The sequence below is a fragment of the Equus caballus genome, chromosome 6 (assembly GCF_041296265.1).
Source record: "Equus caballus isolate H_3958 breed thoroughbred chromosome 6, TB-T2T, whole genome shotgun sequence".
In the NCBI taxonomy this organism is placed as follows: Eukaryota; Metazoa; Chordata; class Mammalia; order Perissodactyla; family Equidae; genus Equus; species Equus caballus.
The window spans coordinates 69,136,143-69,159,776 of NC_091689.1; the positions used below are offsets into that span (position 1 = coordinate 69,136,143).

A 23,634-nucleotide genomic window follows, 5' to 3' on the forward strand; every position below is an offset into this window, starting at 1 on the left:
TAAAATTTTAAGTTTAATTTCAGGAAAAGCAGTCTATAAATTTGCCTGAGTATATCAATAAAAAGTCAGACTTGGGCTGACCCGGTGGTGTAGCGGCTAAGTTCACATGCTCCACTTCAGAGGACCAGGGTTTGGATCCCAAGCATGGACCAACACACTGCTCATCAAGCCATGCTGTGGTGGTGTTCCACATACAAAGTAGAGGAGGATTGGTATAGATGTTAGCTCAGGGACAATCTTCCTCACCAAAAATAAAAACCAAAAAAGTCAGACTCATTATCCATCAGACATGGATTTATGGTTATCGTCATAAATCTTTTAATCTATGTGTCATCACTGATAATTATTTCTCCAACATCAGGGAAAAAAATCTTTAACCTTTAACTGAAGATAAAAGGGAAAGTTATTGAGCTAGAAAGAAACTGTTTACTGTTGTTTTTTAAGGACTTTTTTTTAGAGCACATTTAGGTTCACAGCAAAATTAAGAGGAAGGTACAGAGAGTTCCCATATGCCCCCTGCCACACACGTGCGTAACCTCTCCCGTTACCAGTGTCCCTGCCAGAGTGGTATATTTGTTACAATTGATGAGCCTGTAGGAATACATCGTAATCACCCAAGTCGTCAGTTTACCTTGGGGCTCACTCTTGGTGTTTTACATTCTATGTATTTGAACAAATGTATAATAATATGTATCCATCATTATAGTATCATATGTAGAATGGTCATTGCCTTTTCTAGAATGTCATGTACTTGGAATTATACAGTATGTATGTAGGCTTTTCAGATTGGCTTCTTTCACTTAGTAATATCCCTTTAAGGTTCCTCCATGTCTTTTCATGGCTTGTTAGCTCATTTCTTTTTAGTGCTGAATAACATTCCATTGTCTGGATGTACCACCATTTATTTATCCATTCACCTACTGAAGGGCATCTTTGTTGCTTCCAAGTTTTCAGAATTATGAATAAAGCTGCTAGAAACACCTGTGTGCAGGTTTTTGTGTGGACATAAATTTTCAACTCCTTTGGATAAATACCAAGGAGCACAATTGCTGGATCATATGGTAAGCCTATGTTTAGTTTTGTTAGAAACCACCAAACTGGGCCAGCCCCAGTGGCCTAGTGGTTAAGTTCATTGTGCTCCACTTTGGTAGCCTGGGTTTGGTTCCCAGGCACGGACCTATACCGCTCATCTGTCTGTGGCCATACTGTGGTGGTGGCTTACATACAAAAAGAGGAAGATTGGCAGCAGATGTTAGCATAGGGCAAATCTTCCTCAGCAAAAAAAAAAAAAAAAAGGAAAGAAAGAAAAAGAAGCCACCAAACTGTCTTCCAAAGTGCCTGTACCATGTTGCATTCTCACTAGCAATGTATGAGAGTCCCTGTTGTTCCACACTCATCATTTTGGTGGTGTCAGTGTTTTGGATTTTGGCCGCTCTAATAGGTGTATAGTGGTATCTCGTTGTTTTAACTTGCATTTCCCTGATAACATTTGATGTGGAGCATCTTGTCATATGCTTTCTTGTCTATGTATATCTTCTTTGGTGAGGTGTCTGTTAAGACCTTTGACCCATTTTTCAGTTGGCTTGTTTGTTTTATTCTTGTTGAATTTTAAGAGTTCTTTGTGTTTTTTGGATAGCAGTACTTTATCAGATGTGTCTTTTGCAAACAGTTTCTCCTAGACTGTGGCTTGTCTTCTCATTCTCTTCACATTGTTTCTCACAGAACAGAAGTTTTGAATTTTAATGCAGTCCAGCCTAGCAATTATTTCTTTCATGGATTGTGCCTTTGGTGTTGTATCTAAAAAGCCATTGCCATACCCAAGGTTATCAGGATTTTTCAAAATGCCAGAAAGGGATTTTTCTTTGGTATTTACTGTGAGAACCTGTTCGAACTCCCAGAGGCATAGCTCACAAAAGTGTAGTGTTCCCCCTAGGACTGAGTTCCCCTGGAGTTTTTAACTTTCATACTGGTCTATACTGAGCCTCCAGCAATTTGTCAATTACAGTTCAGGTTTCCTACCCCAATACTGTTTCCCGTGGCAGTTTCCACTTGTAAGTTTCTGCTCTGGTAAGCGTGGACTTCCTGTGTTTGATGGTCTGTCTCTCCAACCTTTGGGGCAGCGATTTGCGCTGTGTCCTCTCCTCTCTTACAGATCCAAGAAGAGTTGTTGATTTTTGAGTCTGTTCAGCTTTTTACTTGTTAGGACAAAGTGGTGACTTCCAAGCTCCTTACATGTGGAACTAGAAACCGGAAGTCTTCGCTATTTTTTCACTTAATAGAGTTATGGAGAGTTTGACTAACCCTAGTCAAGGAGGACAAAGGTCCTTTTATCAATGACCATTGATAGAAATGATTACACAATTTAATGTAATATATTATTTAACTCACCTGCTTTTAAGTTAGCAATTAAGAACATATAATTCTATTCAACAAATAAGTCAAAGAAAAATATACTCCGAAGGAAAAGCAGGTAGAGTGGAAGAAAAGAAGCACTGAAGAAAGGCAGTGACAGACAGACCAAGAAAGAATAAGAAATGAGGAATAAGCCCGGGGGACAGAGACGAAGGGTGAATCCCACATGCACACACCTGACCTCAAGCTGCAGAGACATGAAGAGCCTACATGCAAAGAGAACTACAAGTGTGGATTGTAGCATCATCTACTGGAGTCCTCTTTATCTTTCAAGTCATAGGTGATGCTCTAGCTTTGTTGTAAGAGTTTGCATATCTAACTTCTCATTTATTCAACTAAAAAATGATTTGACATCTTCTACATACCCATCATTGTGTTAGGAGCAGGGGGCACAGCGATAAATAAGACAAGAACCCTGATCTTAGAGAAGTTAAAATTTGGCAAGAGAGACAGGCATTGTTTTTTAAAAATTTAAATCACGCCATTCTCAACACCCACCCACCCACACACAAAAGGTGGAGATGTGAGGTGATGGATATGTTAATTAGCTTGATTGTCATAATCATTTCATAATGTATACATATATCAAAGCATGACATCATACACCTTAAATACAATTGTTATTTTTAAATTATACTTCAATAAAGCTGGAGATAAATAAATCACATCATATTTAAAAATATATTTTACAGGAAAATAAATCCTCTATGAATTCCATTGTGCGTTTTAGATTTAAAACACTTCTTCTAAAGCCTCTTAGATTTTTTTTAAATGTATTTAATACTAAGGTCTCAATGCAGTTTTCCAGACATTTAAATGCAAAAACCTCTTTCATAAATTAAGGCCAAGGGGAAAAATGGCTTAGTTGCTAAACAAAATGAAGGTTGCTTATAGGACAGAGCAGCATAGGAAAGTTGACAACATTTTTGAGAAGTTGTCCATGAATATATCTTTTTCTTCCTAATTTGAAAAAGATACAGAAAGTACAAAGAATAACATAACAAACAACTGTTGGGGAAATGTAATTAAAAACAAAATCTCCCAACCCAATAAATCTCTCCACAAAAGTAGTAGAAAAAGAAAACAGTTTTATTGTTGAGTAAGCATTAAACCAGAATGTGATGTACGTCACAGGCAGTCTGCTGAAGAGATGGCAAAGACTGCAAGAAATCTCACCTTCTTTCATAGCTAGGCAGATACAACCCATTATGTGCATGTTGTCAAGGTAAACAATAACTAGTCCTCCAGTAAGAGGACTTGAGAGCACCATCTGTCACACATAGTTCATCCTAAATTCACCTGGAAATTGGAGTGGCCATCTGTGTTGATTGACTTTATACAAAGGAAAAGTCAACTTCTCATATCTTTATGAGAGGAGGTAGTTTTTCAATTTGGAGCAAGGCGCCCACCAAAGTTAGGCTCCTAACCACCCACAGAGCCTGGGAGAGAGGGACACTATCTCCCTTGATGTTTACATTTCAAAGAGATGGCCCCCAGCTCCTTGAGAAAGACATTTCTGGGTTATGAAACTGGCAAAAGTCTTTTAAAAAGATTTGCATATATCTCGAAGGAGCAGAGAAAGAATTTACAAGGACAAGTTTTCTAAAGTAAATACTCTAAGAAAAGGGAGGGCAGAGTCTCTTCACTCATTTTTAACAAGGAGAATTAGGCCTCTTATTGTTAATTTTTATTTGCCTTTACACACCAAAATACCTACCACCCACAATTAACAAATATTAACAGTTAGACATGTTTGCTTTGAATTTTTTTTTTTTTAAAGATTTTGTTCTTTTCCTTTTTCTCCCCAAATCCCCCGGTACATAGTTGTATATTCTTCGTTGTGGGTCCTTCTAGTTGTGGCATGTGGGACGCTGCCTCAGCGTGGTTTGATGAGCAGTGCCATGTCCGTGCCCAGGATTCGAACCAACGAAACACTGGGCCGCCTGCAGCGGAGCGCGCGAACTTAACCACTCGGCCACGGGGCCAGCCCCTGCTTTGAATTTTTTTAATGAAAGAAAAAACATTGAAGTGAAAATCCCCTTTGTACTCTCTCCAGCCTCAGTCTCACTCACTCCCTCCTTTGAAGCCGCCACTGTCCTCTATTTGGTGTATTTCCTTCCAATGGTGGTGACTGTGTGTTTTGTTTACTCTCAAAATTTTGGAATTAGAAATTTCTCTCTTCTACCCTCTGCTTCTATCTGTTTGACGTGTTTATATTCCACATATAAGTGAGATCATGCGGTTTTTTTCTTTGCGTGTCTGGCTTCTTTCACTTAGCATACTGTCTCCAGGGTCATCCATGTTGTTGCAAATGGCAGGATTTTCTTCATTTTTAAGTCTAAATAATATTCCGTTGTATATACATACGACATTTTCTTTATCCATTCATCTGTTGACAGATACTTAGTTTTTTTTCCATATCTTGGCTATTGTGAATAATGCTGCAATGAACATGGGTGCACAGATGTCTCTTCAAGGTACCAATTTCATTTCCTTTGGATTTATATCCAGAAGATGGATTGCTAGAGCGTATGGTAGTTCTGTTTTTCTTTTTTAGAGGGATGGGGAGGTGGGAAAAATGGAGAGATGTTGATGAAAGGACACAAAATTGCAGTCTGTGGAATGAATAAGTCTAGACTGTGATGACTATAGTTACTAATACTTATTAAATACTGGAAATTTGCTTAGAGTAGATTTCAGGTGCTCTCATCACACGTGAAAAAGTAGTAACTATGTGGGGAGATGATATTTTAACCAGCTTGACTGTAGTAATCCATTTACTATGTATATCAAATCATCATCTGTACACCTTAAATGTATGTGCTTTTTATTAAAAAGTAAAATAAAAAGAGAGTAAATGTTTCTCTTTTGCAATGAAAAATATGGAATATAAACAGTATCTCTTCTCTGTTGTGCAGCCTGGATTAAAAAGGTAACAACAGACCAAGTGCCTCTCCCTGGATCGAATATGACTGTGCTTTGTGTATGTGCTGTGCCTGAAGTCTTGCTCTGAGCTGATAAAGAAGCTTGACTCTCCCTCAGTGATCCAAACAAAGAAATGAGGTCAACGGACTGATCAAGGTCCAGGGAAGTCCTAAGTCATGTGAAAGTTAGTCATGCTTTGAAGGCTGCACCCAGGTCAGGTCGCTGCTGGTTGCTGGCGTATCTCCCCCGCCCCCTCCCCCCAAGCCTCTGTGCTTCAGAAGCTGGAGAGTCCCTATCCTTGGGCACAAGGTGCATGTGCAGCAGCAATAAATAGCAATAGGAAGAATATGAGCAACAGGTGCTGGAGACTTGTCAATTAGCAAGAGGGTGTTACTTCCATATAGGGACATAATGACATGGCTCCCCAGGTGAGAAAGATACCAAAGGCCAAGACCAGAAAGACTGGATGCCTCACCTCCTGTGGTGTAACCGTGTTCAATGGAATGTGTTCTCTCTGCTTCCCCATTTTGTGTATCCTTTAATGCAGCACTTCTTCCAGTACAGTCCAGAGACACTGGGGGTCCCCAGAATCCCTTCAGGGCTTCCACAAGGTCAAAACGATCTTCAAAATAATACTAAGCCATTATTTGCTTTTTTCACTTTCATTCTCTCATAAACGTAAAATGGAGTTTTCCAGAGACTACAAGGCATGTGGTATCATAGCAGATTGACTCTATAGGAGATATGAGAATCCAGCTGTCTTCTAGTTGGCTAAACATCAGAGAGGTTTGCAAAAAGGTAAAATAATGCCCCTCTCCTTAGAGAAAATTGGTTTTGGTAGGTTATTATTTTTTTCTATAAAAATGTGTTATTTGTGATTATTACTCTATTTAAAAGTGGATTAATAAACATTTTTAAGTTCTTTTAATTTGTAATATGATAAATATTAATAAATATGAATATGATACTATTTATATTGATAAATATAAATATCTGATACATAAATATATTATATATTATATATTATATGTAAATATATTGTATATAATATATAAATACAAAATACAAATATTGATAAATATAAATATCAATAAATTTATATTAATAAATATGAACATGGTAAATATTGATAAATATATTTTTAAAAGAAATATATAAATAAAAGTTCATTGGAGTCCTCAATAATTTTTAGAGTGCAATTGTGTCCTGAGGCCACAACGTTTGAGAACTTCTGCTAAAATATTTGCTTCTTTGTTTAACTAATGGTAAAACTTCCCCATCTACAGTAAATGATAGATTTCTGGTCAAGTTTTCTTCCATTCCGTGAAATGAGGTTAGACTCTTCCATCACATTATTTTACTACCGATTCTGTCTTTAACTATTTGCAGTGAAATCTTTTACATCTAGTTTTGTGTTTATTCAGAAGCCTTAAATAATTGCATAGAGTGATACAGTTATTTATTATTAGAAAATGTTTGTTAATGAACCATATGCCTTTTATCCTTTAAATTATAAATGGCATTACCAGTTTCTTCTCTTTTTTCTTTATTTTCCCAAAATTTATATATTAGTGAAACCTGTGGGGGGTGGGGAATGTCTCTTCTCTTTGCAGTTGCTAGTTATTAGAATAAAGGTGATTTGAGTTATTTCTAATTCTGACACTGTATTTGCTTGGGTTCCACAGAAGAAGATCCTGAGGAAAGGATTTGAAAACAAGTAATTTCTTTGGGAAGTGATTCTAGGAAACACTGGTGGGGAGATGGAGAAGTGAGACAAGGATGGAAAGGAAGGCAGCTAAGGAAAGGGTGAGTTATCAAGCCAGCTACCACCGTGAGCAGCTGGGGCTCAGTCCTGTTGGGGAACTCTGGGAATCAGTGTCGAAAGCATCTCTCCCAGTCATCCCACGAGAGGGTTGAGGGAGCTGGGTTATTTATACACCAACCAGTTTTAATAATTGGTTATGGACTACTGGGGAAATGTTTAAATTCAGGCCACCAGAGAAAACTCTCAGACAGTTGGAAATCAGCCAAATATACACTACAGAATTAGGAATATGAATGGGGGCACCGACAGTGGCAGCTAAAAACACAATGCAAAACTTTTCATCATAAACACTATTATTTTCTATGTTTTGGAAGATTTAGATAATTGGTGTCAACCTATTTTATTGGAGAAGGTAAGGGTTGTTGAAGACTTGAGGTGGTCCAGATGGCAGCTTAGACTTGATGGTGTAGAAATAAACAAAGACCACCCAAATGAGAACAAGCAAAGGTTGGTTATTCAGAGCTTGCTATAGCAAGGGAGTCAGCCACCATCACTTGTGTTTTACTGGAGACTTTAGGCAGGCAGAGGAGTGGGAAAGCTTTATGGTGGAAAAAGGGAAGGCTTCAGATGTGTCCTGATTGGAGGTTGTTGGCTGGAGAAGCTGGTAGCGGGATAACTAGAAATGGAACATCCCATGTGATTGGTTAGAGCAGCATATTTGCCTTTCTCTGGCTGGTTCCTAGTCAGAAGCCTGGGCAACAATTAGGAAAGCTGACAGTTGTTGACCAAAGCCTGGACATCAGGGTGTACCTGAAGCCTTCCCTTTTTTCCACTGTAAAGCTTTCCCACTCCTCTGTCGACCTTTAAGTCTTTGCCAAACACAAGTGATGGTGGCTGCCTCCCTTGCTGTAGTGAGCTCCAAATGGCTTTTTCCTGTCTTCATTTGATTGGTCTTTGTTTATTTCCGCGGACCAAACTATTTTTATTCTCACCTCCATGCTCCTATATTATATTTTCTTTGTGCCAGCCATATTAAACTTCTCACTTTCCACATATAAACACACCAGCCTCTGGCATGTAGGAGCTGCCTGCCTTTGCTCTGGTCTCCTCTATCTAGACATTCCTTTTACTGCTTCTCCAGCTGATGGAACAAATCCTACTCATTCTGCTCCACAGCCCAGCTCAAATATCACCTCATCTGTGAAGCATTTCCTAACCCTGCCAGGGAGAGTTAATTGAACCCCACTTCTGAGATCCTATTACATGTTACACATGCTGTTAGCATAACTTTTCAAACTGTATTATAGCCATAGTTTTTCAGGCAGTGTCTGTATCCCCTGAGAAAGTGGGAACCCTTTTACGGTAGGGCACGTTCGTTTACCTCTTTCTATTGCTCTTAACACTTAACAAAAAGCTCAGTGAATGTTTGTGAAATGAAGTTGACTTAAATTCTTACTCCAAACCTCTTTTTTGCTGTATTCTGTAAAACCAAAGGTAAAGGAGAGGATTGATTGTTGTCTAATCAATTTTACTGGCTAAACAGTTACCTTGAGCCTCAAAATATATGCTTTGTTTAATTTTTAACCTATCTCATTTGAAAGCATATTCAAACTCAACAAATCTATCCTTGCCATCTTCACCTCTTTCAAGGTCATTTTTCTTTTAAAAAGAATACTTCTGGTTTGTGAGTATTTTCTCCCATTTTGTAGGTTTCCTTTTCATTTTCTTGATTGTTTCCTTTGCTGTGCAGAAACTTTTTAGTTTGATGCAATCCTGCTTGTTTATTTTTGCTTTTATTGCCCATGCTTTTGGTGTGAAATACGAAAAACTATTGCCAAGACCAATGTCAAGGAGCTCTTCCCCCGTATTTTCTTCTAGGAGTTTTACAGATTCACGTATTATGTTTACGTTTTTAGTCCGTTTTGAGTTGATTTCCATGTACACTGTGAGATAAGGGCCCAATTTCTTTCTTTTGCATGTGGATATCCAGTTTTCCCAACACCATTTATTGAAGAGACTAACCGTTCCCCGTTGTGTATTATTGGTGACTTTGTCAAAAATTAGCTGAGGTGTATGCGTGTGTGGGTTTAATTCTGGGCTCTCTATTCTGTTCCATTGTTCTATGTGCCTGTTTTTTTGCCACTACCACCTGTTTTGATTACTATAGCTTTGTAATATAGTTTAAAGTCAGGAAATGTGATGTCACCAGCTTTGTTCTTCTTGCTCAAGATTGCTTTGGCTATTTGGAGTCTTTTGTAGTTCCATATAAATTTTAGAATTATTTTTTCTAATTCTGTGAAAAATACCATTGGAATTTTGATGGGGATTACATTGAATCTGTAGATTGTTTTGGGTAGAATGAACATCTGATAAGGGGTTAATTTCCAAAATGTATAAGAAACTCATGCAACTCAACAGCAAAAAACCAAATAACTCAATTAAAAAATGTGCAGATGTGGGTATCTACCCAAACAATTTGAAATCAACAATCCAAAATAACATATGCACCCCTATGTTTATTGCAGCACTATTTACAATAGCCAATACATAGAAGCAATCCAAGTGCCCATCAACTGATGATTGGATAAAGAAGATGTGGTATACACACACACACACACACACACACACACACACACACACACACACAATGGAATACTACTCAGCCAGAAAAAAGAGAAAATTGTCCCATTTGCAATAACATGGAAGGACCTAGAGGGAATTATGCTAAGTGAAATAATCCAGTCTGAGAAAGATAAACACCAGATGATTTCACTCATATGTAGAATACAGACAAATACATGGACAAAGAAAACAGTTCAGTGGTTCCCAGGATAAGGGAAGTGGGGGTGGGCACAGGGGGTGAAGGGGAGCACTTATGTAGTGACAGTCAAGAAATAATGTACAACTGAAATCTCACATTGATGTAAACTATTATGAACTCAAAAAAAAAAAAAAAAAAAAGAAGAGGAACAAAGATGGTAAAAAAGAAAAAAAGGGCAGATGACCTGAGCAGACATTTTTCTAGAGAAGACATACAAATGGCCAACAGGTACATGAAAAGGTGCTCAACATTACTAATAAGTTCTGGAGACCTAACGTACAGCATGTGACTACAGTTAATAGTAATGTATTGTATACTTGACATTTGCTAAGAGAGTAGATCTTAAGTGTTCTCACCACATACAAAAAAAAAAGGTAACTATGTGAAATAATGGGTATGTTAATTACTTTGATAGTGGTGATCATTTCACAATATATATATATATCAAAACATCATGTTGTACATCTTCAATATATACAATTTTATTTGTCAAGAATACCTCAGTAAAGCTGGGGAAAAAGAGAAGTAAGCAGAGAGTAAAATATAACTAAACCATTAAGTTTAATTAAGGCATAATTAATGAAAATACTACTGGTTAAAAAAAACAAAGTGAATAATATTTTTATAGATGGGACAACCCAATATAATAAGCATATAAATTTCCTCCCCACACACACAAAAGAATACTTCTGAAAATCAGCTACCTTCTTTTTCACGACTGAGGTATTAGAGAAGAAATTGTTAGAGATGCCAAAGGGAGAGGTAAACATTTTGAGAATCACTCAGTATTAATACCAGGAATGGAGGCAGAAACAACACCCCGGTTATTTGGCTCACCATCACACCAAAATTGTTTAAATGTATGTTAAACATTTGTTTGGAGGAGATGTATTACTTAGAGAGCCCAAACTCACTCAGCCAAACAGATAGCTCATAGTTACCAAATCTTTGTACCTTAGAGACTAGTTATGGTCATTTAAGTAGGACCCTTGGGGGATCTTATCACCCTGCCACCTCAAGCGGTTCAATGAAGATCCCTTCTAACCACACGAGGATATCCATTTTCCGTTATATCACCAGGTCCTTAGACATTTGCTTTAGACAGCCACTGCTCACCCTTCTCCCTTTTTTAAAAACATATTTAAACAAAATGTTGTGATTAATAGATTTATTAAAATAAGCTGGGATGAGTTTGACAGACTCGCGCTCTGCACTTCTAGCTTCTGTTGTGGTCTCATTTGGCAGCTTGCGAGGCCCATGTGCCATGAGCAGGGCTCTCCTTTCAATGGGAAAGACAATCTGTCTTCCTTTTCCTAGTGCTTGCCAGACATTACCTAACCAATACCTCCCTCTTCAAGGACCGTGGGCTGAGGCAGAGTGCTTGCTATTAAATTAAGTGTACTCCAACACTGGTGGCCAGGGACAGTTAACTCTGTCCAGTGGCAGTGGGAGAAGGGTTGAATGCTGCTGCTGTTGACCACTTGATACATCTGCCAGTTGTGTCATAGCCCATGGTCCGATGCTAGAGCTGCACAGAGCCTCCAGGCCACCTAATTATAGATGAGTTGCAAGTGGAGGACATAGGCTGAGCAGTCCCGCCACACTGTGTACAGAGGATGGTCTGGCCACTCTTGCTTTAGTGGTTTTACTATGTATTGTGTAATATATATATGTATTATGCATATACAGACATATGTATATATGTGATTTAAGAAAAATTTAAAATACTAAGGTGTATGAGGAAGCTATTCTGGTTTAAACTTGATTTGGCCTGAATTTTATTTTAACCGGAGCGGCCTGACTTTCGGCCTGACATACATACATTGTACAGCTGCTTTAACTCACTACCCTGAAGTAAAGAATGTACTCTTTGAAGATAAGGATAAATGCCTTCCTCCCTCTGACACCAAAACCAGAACTCCTTTGAAAGATGTTTTCCTTCCTATGACAGCAGGGTCATGTTGACCTGCTGTGTACGTGCCAATCTAAACCTAATTATTAGGAACAGTAAACTAAATAGATGTAAGAAAGATAAATGTTTTGGGGTGAACTTTTAGCAATAATTGTGTGTTATAGTATATGTACTTCAAAACCTTTTGATTACTTGAAACCTTAGAGTTTTGCTAAATTAAGTTAAATGATAAAAATTTAGTGAGTATCTAGGTCATTTCCACATAGGATAAAATATTAGAGTTAATTACTAAACATAGATTTATCTACCTTTGTCTCCTTATTTCAGAGAAACTGGAAAAATACTTGAGTTTATTAATAAACATGTTTTGTGCTATGCTGAAAAATTTTACTTGAAAAAACACATGTTTCTAGACAGTATTTGTGGATCTGCCAAGCCACAGGATACTAATGTAAAAGAATTTTTTTTTTTTTTTTTTTTTTTAGATTTTATTTTTTTCCTTTTTCTCCCCAAAGCCCCCAGGTACATAGTTGCATATTCTTAGTTGTGGGTCCCTCTAGTTGTGGCATATGGGACGCTGCCTCAGCGTGGTTTGATGAGCAGTGCCATGTCCGCGCCCAGGATTCGAACTGACGAAACACTGGGCCGCCTGCAGCGGAGCGCGTGAACTTAACCACTCGGCCACGGGGCCAGCCCCTAATGTAAAAGAATTTTTAAAAAACCCTGTATACAAGAAAAGTGAGATTATGTTTTCAGTAAAGAAGGTATAAGGAATGGAGATTTTTTTTTGTTAAGAAAGGTGAATTTGTCCTAAAGTACCAGGAAGGAGGGAAGACATGGGACTAATTCTGAATGTAAAAAGGAAAGTTATAGAGCATTTATGGAAGAAGTACCCTGAGGAAAGAGTTTTGTGCATAGGTAAGTTAGCTAAGATTGAAATAAATGAATTTTAATATCAAAAGTAAGCTGGTGCAAAAATGAGAATTTGGTTTTCTTTCTCTTAAAAGGATAATTTTCTTGGACTTTTAGTCTACTCTTAAAGAGCATAAAGAGATTATGAAAGGTTTTGACATTACCTGTGAGTAGCCTACCAAAAAAGCAGTGATTTTATTATTTTATTTTTTTAAATTGAGGTAATAATAGTTTACAACATTGTGAAATTTCAATTGTACATTATTTTTTGTCCATCACCATATAAAGGTGGTCCCCTTCACCCTTTGTGCCCACCCCCCAACCCCCTTCCCCTTGGTAATCACCAAACTGTTCTCTTTGTCTGAGTGTTTATCTTCCACAAACGAGTGAAATCATCTGGTGTTTGTCTTTCTCTGTCTGGCTTATTTTGCTTAACATAATACCCTCAAGGTCCATCCATGTTGTTGCGAATGGGATGGTTTTGTCTTTTTTTATGGCTGAGTAGTATTCCATTGTATATATACACCACATCCTCTTTATCCAGTCATCAGTTGATGCACAGTTGAGTTGCTTCCACATCTTGGCTGTTGTGAATAACGCTGCAGTGAACACAGGAGTGCATAAGTCTCTTTGTATTGTTGATTTCAAGTTCTTTGAATAAATACCCAGTAGTGGGAAAGCTGTTTCATATGGTATTTCTATTTTTAACTTTCTGAGAAATCTCCATAATGTTTTCCATAGTGGCTGCATCGGTTTGCATTCCTACCAGTAGTGTGTGAGCGTTCCTTTTTCTCCACAACCTCTCCAACGTTTGTTATTTTTTGTCTTGGTGATTATAGCCATTCTAATGGATGTAAGGTGATATCTGAGTATAGTTTTGATTTGCATTTCCCTGATAATTAGTGATGTTGAGCATCTTTTCATATGCCTACTGGCCATCTATATATCTTCTTTGGAAAAATATCTGTTCATATCATCTGCCCACTTTTTGATTGGGTTTTATTTTTTTGGTAGTTCAGCTGTGTGAGTTCTTTATATATTATGGAGATTAACCCCTTCTCAGATATATGATTTGCAAATATTCTCTTCCAGTTGGTGGGTTGTCTTTCTGTTTTGATCCTGGTTGATTTTATATTTTGTCAAAATTAATTTCCTGTATTGTTTTTATCAATTCTTTAATCACAAGAGCTAAGGTTTTTCTTACAACTATTTAACTTTTTCGTGTTTGCCTGAAAATCTTTAATTGTCACCATGGTTAAACAGATAGCTAAGCATTGTTTCACAGTGACCTATGATCCTATTCAATATTTTAGATAATCCTTTTGATATTTTTTACAAACTTTCCAAAATTCAAATCAAAATAAAGTCTTTCTTTTGTCCTAAAAGTAACTTTGAGAATTTCCAGTGGATCCCTGGAACTTCTCAAAGATTTGTTCTCTCTTGCTATAAAGAGGGAGATACTAAACTAATTATCTTTATTTGGTATGTTAATTGCATGAGGGGCATTGTCAAATAAATGATGATAAATCTTCTTAGGTTACATTGCATGAGTAAAACTTGTTAATACAAGTTTTCTAAAAATTATATAATATTCCTAAAAATCTGATATGTCCTGGTGTAATTCTAGTCATTATCTTAAAAAGTGTGTCATAGAAATAACCAAATTCCCTTGTCAATTACACTATAATGTTAAGTCTTTGTTATCTATAGATAGTTGTTGTTTTACTCTGATGCTTTTGCAAATATGTTTCATCTTCAGAAAGATTCATGGAAAGGACTCTAACACTTACTCTAGAATACAGGTTTTTGATGAACTTTCAGATCATAAAACTGAACTGAGGGGGCTGATCCTGTGGCCGAGTGGTTAAGTTTGCCTGCTCTGTTTCAGGGGCCCAGGGTTTGGACTGTTCGGATCCTGGCTGCAGACCTAGCACCGCTCAACAAGCCACGCTGAGGCAGCATCCCACATAGCACAACGAGAAGGACCTACAACTAGAATATACAACTATGTACTGGGGGGCTTTGGGAAGAAGAAAAAATAAAGAAAAGGAAAAACTGAACTGGCTAAGAAATTACAGAACTCTACCAGAGAAACTGATGGCTTCATAAAACTGCTAACAAAAGATCAAGGTCAAATATGAATTACATAGTTCTACATGAACCAAGGAGGATACTTTGACATTTTGTTTTCCAGATTTAAAGAAATCTTTTCTTTTAAACTATCAACAATTTGGTAAGATATACCTTTATGAACAAAGATGAAACATTTGCTTCTTCTCCCTACCTGACCCCTCAGGAATTCAGAAACTCTCAGTGAATATTCTTGTTTTCACTTATATAAATAATCAGGCCCAGTTTTTAATATAAGCAAATTAGTTTTACTGTGATTACCTTTGGTAAAAAATGACGGTAATTATGTTACACCTTCATAGATGTTGGATTATAGTCTTGTTAATTGTCTTTGAGGTTTTGTTATATACCTATAGACTGGATTGCCTTGGCCTAATTACCCCCTTTGGAAAACATGAACTGACTCCACATGGGATGGTCACTGGCACATCAGTGTCTATTGGTGCCCAACCTTCTGCTGATCCCTTATTGTTTTATGCTAGTATGACCTTCTTCTGTAAGTCTCTAATGTCTTGTACTCAAGTCCATCATCAACAGGATAAAGAAGCTTTCCTAGATTCCAGTTTAAAGGATTCTGTTGGTCACAGTCTAGAGACTGGTGACTTCATATATTGGAAAAGTTATCAATTAAAGAACGCTCTCTAGTCTCTCTGGGAGAGATCATATCAGGTATTTTTAACCAACCCATGCGCAGCTAAATTATGAGGCCTTGATTCATGGATACATGTTTCTCATCTAAAAAATACTTCAGATCCTACTCCTAAATCGATTGCTGAACCTGTCACCAGGATTTGATTGAAACTAACCGAAACCATCCTCGGCTTGGCTCAAATAAAACTCTACCATTGAATGGTTGTTGATTATTTGCATCAACATATGTATTGTGTAAATGTACAAGCATTTATTTATTAGGCTGTATGTTAAATTTCCCCCATAATCTTCAGCAAGAAGAAGCTTTCAAAAAGTTCTTATAAAGTGAAAAAATTAAGGCCGAATTTTGGTTTCTTGAGAAAGTTAATCATGAATGTATAAATTACACAAATTATTTATTAACATTTACCATGGCCAGTGGCTGCTATAGTAATGTCACTGACTATATGAAAAGTAGAAGACTCAAATTTGCTGATGGAAAATCAGCAGCTACTTCTGATATTAGTAGTTCCTGTAAGAAGACTGTGCCCAAAGATGACTGTGTAACACGTGCAGATGCGCAGGTGTCCGTCTATGAAGCGTGACCTCTCATCTAGATCAAATGATGGCTCTTCTAAGTTAATTTTGTTCACTTTCAAGTCTGAATTTTCTTATGCATATGTGAAAAGTAAAATGACATCTGTTAATGTATTGTCTCTCTTAGCAGAAAGAGAACTTTGCAGCCAGTTCAATAATGCTCATTTTATATTGGTGTCATTGAAGATTTAAGTTAATTCCAATAATAATTTGGCTTTATTTTCATCCAATTTATGGAACTAAGTTAAGTTTTTAGAAGCTCATTCTGTCAAAGGTGAAACATCTAACTTCATTGTGAATACTATTGTAGTGTCAGTTAAAAAATTCAGCTCTGAGGGGCTGGCCCAGTGGCAAAGTGGTTAAGTTTGTGTGCTCCACGTTGGTGACCCAGGATTCACAGTTTCCAACCCTGGGCACAGACCTACACCCTGCTCATCAAGCCATGCTGTGGTGGCATCCCACATACAAAATAGAGGAAGATTGGCACAGATGTTAGCTCAGTGACAATCTTTCTCAAGAAAAAAAGAGGAAGACTGGCAACAGATGTTAGCTCAGGGCCAATCTTCCTCACACACACAAAAAAATCAGCATTGAAGTAAAATGATTTGGTTTTCACTTGAAGAGGAATAAAATTTGCCACCCCAAAATGAGTCTCTTTAACATGAGGCTATTTTAGCCTGATTATTTTTAGGAAACAAAAGACTCAGAAAGTTTTTCTTGTTACCTACTCTCTAACTGTCTAGAAGAATTCAGATTAAAAAACCTGTTCCAGGAAAAAAAAAATAATAATAAAGTCTATTTTAAAAAGCAAAAAAACCCAAAAACCTGTTCCAGGAAGGGAGCTAGCACCATAGCATAATATGGACTAGGTGGTAGACAGGGAGCATCTAGCAAAATCTGTTTCTTATCTTAGACTCCCGTCTGTGCCTCCGTGGTTTCTGTGAGGCCCGTGTACATTTCTTTGCTTTCTTTCATGTAGTTGTGAGTTGCCTTTTTTCCCCTGGAAGTTTGAGACTCTCCCCGCCCCCACCATCCTCTTGTGTCATTAGCTGAGGACGGTTGTTAAGGTGAGGGCCTCAGCCATTTTGGTGAGTTTTCCTGGGTCTCTTATCTTATGAAACTTCTGTTCGATTTTCTCCTGTTAATCTGTCTCACCTCAATTTAATTTTTTAGAACAGGCAGAAGAACCTAGAAGGATACCTAGGGAAGGGTAAGGGAAACTAGAGAAAATTTTTCCTCCCTGCACACTGATAATAGAAATGTAAATGTTAAGAGAGTACAGCTTAATGGTAAAACAATGTTCTTATTAAATTAAGAAACCCGTGGATCAGACATGTTCTTGGAATTGGTTGAGATGCACACATAATTCATAGTTGTTTTAAAGCTGCAATAATCTACCAAGGGCAATGGAAGCTATGACTGCAAAAATTACAAAATTTTTTATATAACAGATTAATTAAAGTACAAAATTTTGGTGAAGCTAATTTGAATTCAAATAAGAACTATTATTAATTTAAATTTTAAAATATCTGAGCCTCACAAGAGCAAGTGTCCTATAATGGCATTGAACCTTTTGGTTATGGTTAGTCCTGTTTGAGTGCATTGTGTTAAAATGAGATAGAAACAGGGGCCGGCCTGGTGGTATAGTGGTTAAATTTGTGCACTCTGCTTTGGCAGCCCGGAGTTTGCAGGTCTGGACCCCAGGTGTGGACCTAGCACCGCTCATCAAGCCAGGCTGTGGCTGCATCCCATGTACAAAGTAGACGAAGACTGGCACAGATGTTAGCTCAGGGTCAATCTTCCTCACAAGAAAGAAAAAAAGAGTGAGACAGAAACTGTTAATCAGAAAATTTAAGAAATGGAGCGCCAAAAGAAATTCAGATTCCAAAGCTTTTAGCAAATTTTAATTATTGAATACAAAATTTACAAATAGGAAGATATTGAAATTTATCCCTACAAAAGCAAGGAAAAGCTGAGAGATTTTAACAGCAAGGGCAATTAGATTTAATTTTGAAATTCTATGATTTTGACTTAAAATACTTTGACTTCTAAGATAGGCTTTTAATATAGCTCCTTTCAGTTGGATAAATGTATATTCTGCACCAAATAGAATGGAATTGAGAAGGCCTATGGTTTTGCAACACCCAAATTTGTGGAAACAATCAAAACAATTATAAACAGAGATCACTTATTTGACATGTTTAGCTCCGTAAAAATATTGGCCAGAGAAGGGTAGTCTAAATAGGGTCAAACAGACAGGACCTGTGAAAAATTTTGGGCTCAAAAACTTATACATTTCAATATGAGAAAAAAATGGAATCCAGAATACCCTCCATTCAGCGTAATTTGCTCTGAAATTATTTAGCATAATTGTTCCACGTACCTCAGCACCAGCTCTAGAAAGAAGGATAAAAAATATCAGCAATTTCAAATTCATTAACCCTGAAATATAACTTTGAAGATTTCAGGCAATTTTATTAAAAAGCTTAAAAAATAATTTTATTCCAAAAAAATGCCAATGATATGATATTGACTTGGATAAGCTTAAGAAACTGATTAAGGGCAAAGGACCTGAATAAACATTTTTCCAAAGAAGACAAACAAATGACTAACAGGTACAGGAAAAGATGCTCAACATCACCAATCCTCAGGAAGAGTGAATCAAAACCACAATGAGAGATCACCTCACCCATGTTAGAGTGGCTATTATCAAAAAGACGACAGATGACGTGTATTGACGAAGATGTGGAGAAAAGGGAACACTTGTACACTGTTGGTGAAATGTAAATTGATGCAGCCATTTTGGAAAACAGTATGGAGGTTCCTCAAAAAATTAAAAATAATACTACCATATGATCCGACAATCCCACCTCTGGGTATATATCTAAAGGAAATGAAATCAAGATCTGAAAGAAATATCTGTACTCCCATGTTCATTGCAGCATTATTCACAGTAGCCAAGATATGGAAACAACCTAAGTGCCCATTGATGGATGAAGGGATAAAGATGTAGTATGTATACATATCTACAATGGAATATTATTCAGGCATCAGCAAGAAAGAAATCCTGCCATTTGCAACAACATAGATGAATCTAGAGGACACTATGCTAAGGGAAATCAGCCAGACAGACAAATAATACACAATCTCACTTATATGTGGAATCTTTAAAAATAAAAAAAGTTGAACTGACAGAAACAGAGTAGAATGGTGGTTACTAGTGCCGGAGGGTAGGGTAGGGGTGGGGTGGGCTGGAAGGGGAGAGGCAGGAGGTGAGGGAGATGGGGAGAGGCTGGTCAGAGAGTATAAGCCTTCAGTTATGAGATGAACAAGCTCTGGAAATCTAATGTGCAGCCTGGTGACTAGAGTAGATAATCCTTTGTTTTGTGTTTGAAATTTGCCGAGAGTAGACCCTAAGCATTCTCACCACCACCACAACCACAACAAAAGGCAACTATGTGAGGTGATGGATATGTTAATGTGATAATAGTAATCATTTCACGAAGCATATGATTCTCAAAGCATCACATTTTACACTTTATTTCATTAATTAATTAACTTATTTTTAAAGATTGGCACCTGAGCTAACACCTGTTGCCAATCTTCTTCTTTTTTTCCTTCTTCTCCTCAAAGCCCCCCAGTACGTAGTTGTATATTCTAGTTGTAGGTCCTTCTGGCTCTGCTATGTGGGATGCCACCTCAGCATGGCCTGATGAGCGGTGCTAGGTCCACACCCAGAATCCAAACCGGCAAAAACCTGGGCCGCAGAAGCAGAGAGCACGAACTTAACCACTCGGCCATGGGGCTGGCCCTTACACTTAAAACATGTCAGTTATACTTCAATAAAGCTGAAGAAAAAGAGAAGCTGATTAAGTTATGTGAATATGTACCTAAAATAATCATTTTGCTTATATTATTTTTTAATATTTGTATAAGCAACATAAAGATTTTAAATTTTGCTTTAATATATGCAGATTAATGTTTTTTTATTTTCTTAGAAAGAATATTATTTCAAAAATGGTTTGGAGTTAAATTATTTTATAGATCCGTCAAAATAATGAAATCAAATTCTTGGTCAATAAAATATTTCAAAAAATTATATAATTATGATTTTTGGCACCTCCTTTTAATCTTAAAATTGTACTGTTTGCAAGATAATGTAAATCTGTAGGAACCTCCCCTGCTCACAGATTCCTGCTCTGGGGCTCTGCCTAACTGGCCCTCTACTCTATCTGGCTCAGGATAAAACACTGCAAAGAACATGGACAAATACATTACATCACAAGTTATTAAAAGAAGGCGTCTTCCAGGGGAGGAGCAGGGAGGGTGAGAAAGGAGGGAGGACGAGCGGGAGCCGGCACTATTGCAGTATCAATTTCATAAAGGAATCCCAAGCTACCCCCTCCCCAGGTCATTCCTAGGCCACCCACAACATGCTGCGCTAAATCAGAGTGTACCCCGCCTTCTAGTAAATGTGTGAATATTGCGTCTTTCCTCAATTTTAGTAAAAATCACTTTTCACTTTTGAAATTTTACTGTATCTTGTGACTTCTACCAAGTAGTCATCATTCAAACACGTTAGCACAAACAGTAGGGTAGCCAGGGGTCCACCAAGGGGTCTTCTCTGGCGTTCTAACCAAGAAGGCCATAATCTAGAAGGGACCACTGCAAAGCTTGAGTTCTCTTTACTTCTGAAAGCCCAGAGGCTTTACAAATGATCAAAATGAGTATTAGGAATGGGTTTTTATGAATGCATTTAGTGATATTCAGGAAATGAGGATTTGCTGAAATATTTTAGAAATGCTTCCACGCTTGCATGAACAGGTTATCAGAACTCAGGGTTCTGGAAGCATATAGCCCTAAGGATGGCATCCACATCTTGAGCCCTAAACATTTTGCATCCAGCCATTCATTCAGAGGATTTGGGCTCCCTGAGCCTGACTCATCCTGAATAACTGAATGAACTTGTTAGGCTGGGTGTGCTCCAAGCACCTAAAGGGACAGATAGCGGGTCTTTGTCGAACTTAGAGAGCAGGGCTTCTGAACTGTTTTGTATCTGTTTGCAAATAAATGTCTGGATGCTACAGACTTGCTTTCACTGCAACCTAGTAGGGAGGGTGCAGGAGAGAGGCCAACCCTCCCCGGCTTCTAACTACGCGAGACGACTAATTCTGCCAAAAAGAACCTCATCGTTGGGCACGACCTGCCCCATAATCTGTTCCCATTTCATTTTTTCCAGGTTGCCGGGATCTACACCAGTGGTTCCCACTGCGCAGTCACTAGGCTAGAGGCATCAGCTTCATCTAGGAACTTGTGAGAAGTGCAAATTCTCAAGACACACCTCAAATCTGCCACATCACAAGCTCTGGGGCTGTTTTAACAGTTTTCCAGGTGCTCCTTATGCATGAGTGTGTGAGAAGCACTGGGTCAGAGCACATTTTGCCATCTCTCTCTCTTTTCTCGGTTAGCCTCCCTTCTACTTCATTTACACCATCAATTGTGCCTTATCTGAGACTCTTCACCTTGCTCACGTCTCTTAGCATTGTTTTGTTAAAGATTCTCCAGAAATCAAGACCTGTATGTAATTTTAATCAGAATTCCTCACTAATCATCTCCTCCAGAAAGACTTTGTATTAAGTTGATTTTATAAACAACATGGTTTCAGAAACTCATGTTCCCCTGTGGGGCAGCAGTGTGAGTGCAATGATTATCAGGCTCTGTTCTTTGGAACCCTGGGCATTTCTCTGAGTCCACTAAGGGGACACCTGAAGGTTGTGGAAGGAGGAATAAGGCTTCCTATCCTTGCCTTTGTCAAAGCCTGTGCTTTTTGAGCACTCACTCTGAGCCAGGCACAGTTCTGATCGCTTCACATTCTAAGGTGTTCATTTAGGGGGTGTTCTGCCCACCTTTCCCATGAGAGAAGCTGTGTTCTCATCTGTTTTACTTACTGGGCTGCGGCATAAGCTTTCCTTTTAGGAAAGAGGATCAAAGCTAAAGAGAAAACAAGTTGCAGTCTTTACTCACTAAGTTCCAAATACCCAGGCCTTCTCTCCAGTCCTAGAAGGCACAGGTTCTTTCGTATCCCAAGCTTTCCCAAGTTCTTCCCTCTTTCTGAGGCTTCTTCCCCAAACAACCATAGCAGGCTCTTTCTCATCCTTTGGTTTTCTACTTAAAAGTTACCTTTTCTTTTCTTCTTTTTTTTTTTGCTGAGGAAGACTTGCCCTGAGCTAATATCTTTGCCATCTTCCTCTATTTTATATGTGGGACACCTGACACAGCATGGCTTGATAAGCATTGCGTAGGTCCATGCCCTGGATCTGAACCTGTAAATCCTGGGACACTGAAATGGAGTGCACAAACTTAACCACTACGCCACCGGGCTGGCCCCCAAAATTAACTTTTCTAAGAGAATTTTCTTAACCACCCAACCTGTATCAGGCAGTCCTCCTTTGTTCTCTCTCAAAGTACCCTGTTATTTTTTCTTTGTGGCATTGAATGCAATTTGTTATATATTTTCCTTGTTCAATTTTTGTGGTCTGTCCCTCCACCATACTATAAGATTGGCAATGGCTAGGACCTTATCTGTGTTTTTCCTTTTGTCTGTCCAGCTCCTAATGGTGTCTGGCACAAAGTTGGTGCTTAACAAATGTCTGGTGAATCAATGACTGAAGTATAATAAGGCAATTTGAGTTCTGATAAGAAATTTTTACGTATTAAAGTATATAGGGAAGCCATTCTGGTTTATACCTGATTCTGCCTGAACTTTCTGTGAACTAAAGAAGCCTGACCTGTCAAACACACATTGTACCCCTGCTCTAACCATTAGAGTAAAGGATGTGTTCAATCACTACCCTACAGTAAAGAATGTGCTCTTTGAAGATAAAAATTAGCGCCTCCCTTCTTGTGATGCCAGATGAATCTCCCATCCCATGGCACCAGGGTCATGTTGACCCGCTGTGTACATGCTAATCTGTAAACAAAATATCTCCTTGAAACTTTGAGGAAAAAAAATTGATGTATGTTCTTTGTTCTGAAATGGTATAAACTGTGCCTAAAACCATGCTTCTGCAGAGAGCTTTCTTCCTTGGTGAAGACTGCACTTCTGGGCTAGTCCTCAGCTTGGCTCAAATAAAAAACTCTCTTCCATTATAGGTTGATTATTGATAATTGGCATCAACAGTTCTCATTCAGCCTCTTTCATTAACTAAAAGAGTTTCATCCTTAAACGAAGGTTGGATGAGGTGCTCTGGGAGAGGATTTCTGCTTCAGCATCAGATGGTCAATATCAACTTCTTGTTGTTGTTGTTTTTAGTTAGGAAGATTGGCCCTGAGCTAACATCTGTTGCCCCACCCTCCTTTTTTTTTTTCCCAAAAGCCCCCAAGTACATAGCTGTATATCCTAGTTGTCGGTCCTTCTAGTTCTTCTATGTGGGACGCTGCCTCATCATGGCTTGATGAGCGGTGCGTAGGTCTGCACCCAGGATTTGAACTGGCAAACCCCAGGCTGTTGAAGTGGAGTACATGAACTTA

The 23,634-nt window shown here is 38.1% G+C and overlaps 2 long non-coding RNA genes across 2 annotated transcripts in view; both read left to right on the forward strand.

Annotated features, from left to right (window-relative positions):
• Positions 1 to 7,007: 7,007 nt before the first annotated feature.
• Positions 7,008 to 15,727, forward strand: LOC138924787 (uncharacterized). The gene is made up of 2 exons (XR_011440020.1): positions 7,008 to 7,143; positions 14,636 to 15,727. It is a non-coding gene; the product is annotated as an uncharacterized lncRNA (long non-coding RNA).
• A 5,644-nt stretch (positions 15,728 to 21,371) lies between these two features.
• The window catches only part of LOC106783295 (uncharacterized), a 48,556-nt gene continuing 46,293 nt past the window's right edge, over positions 21,372 to 23,634 (forward strand). The window contains exon 1 of the long non-coding RNA XR_011440019.1: positions 21,372 to 21,495. This is a non-coding gene — a long non-coding RNA (uncharacterized lncRNA). The remainder of the gene's footprint in view (positions 21,496 to 23,634) is intronic.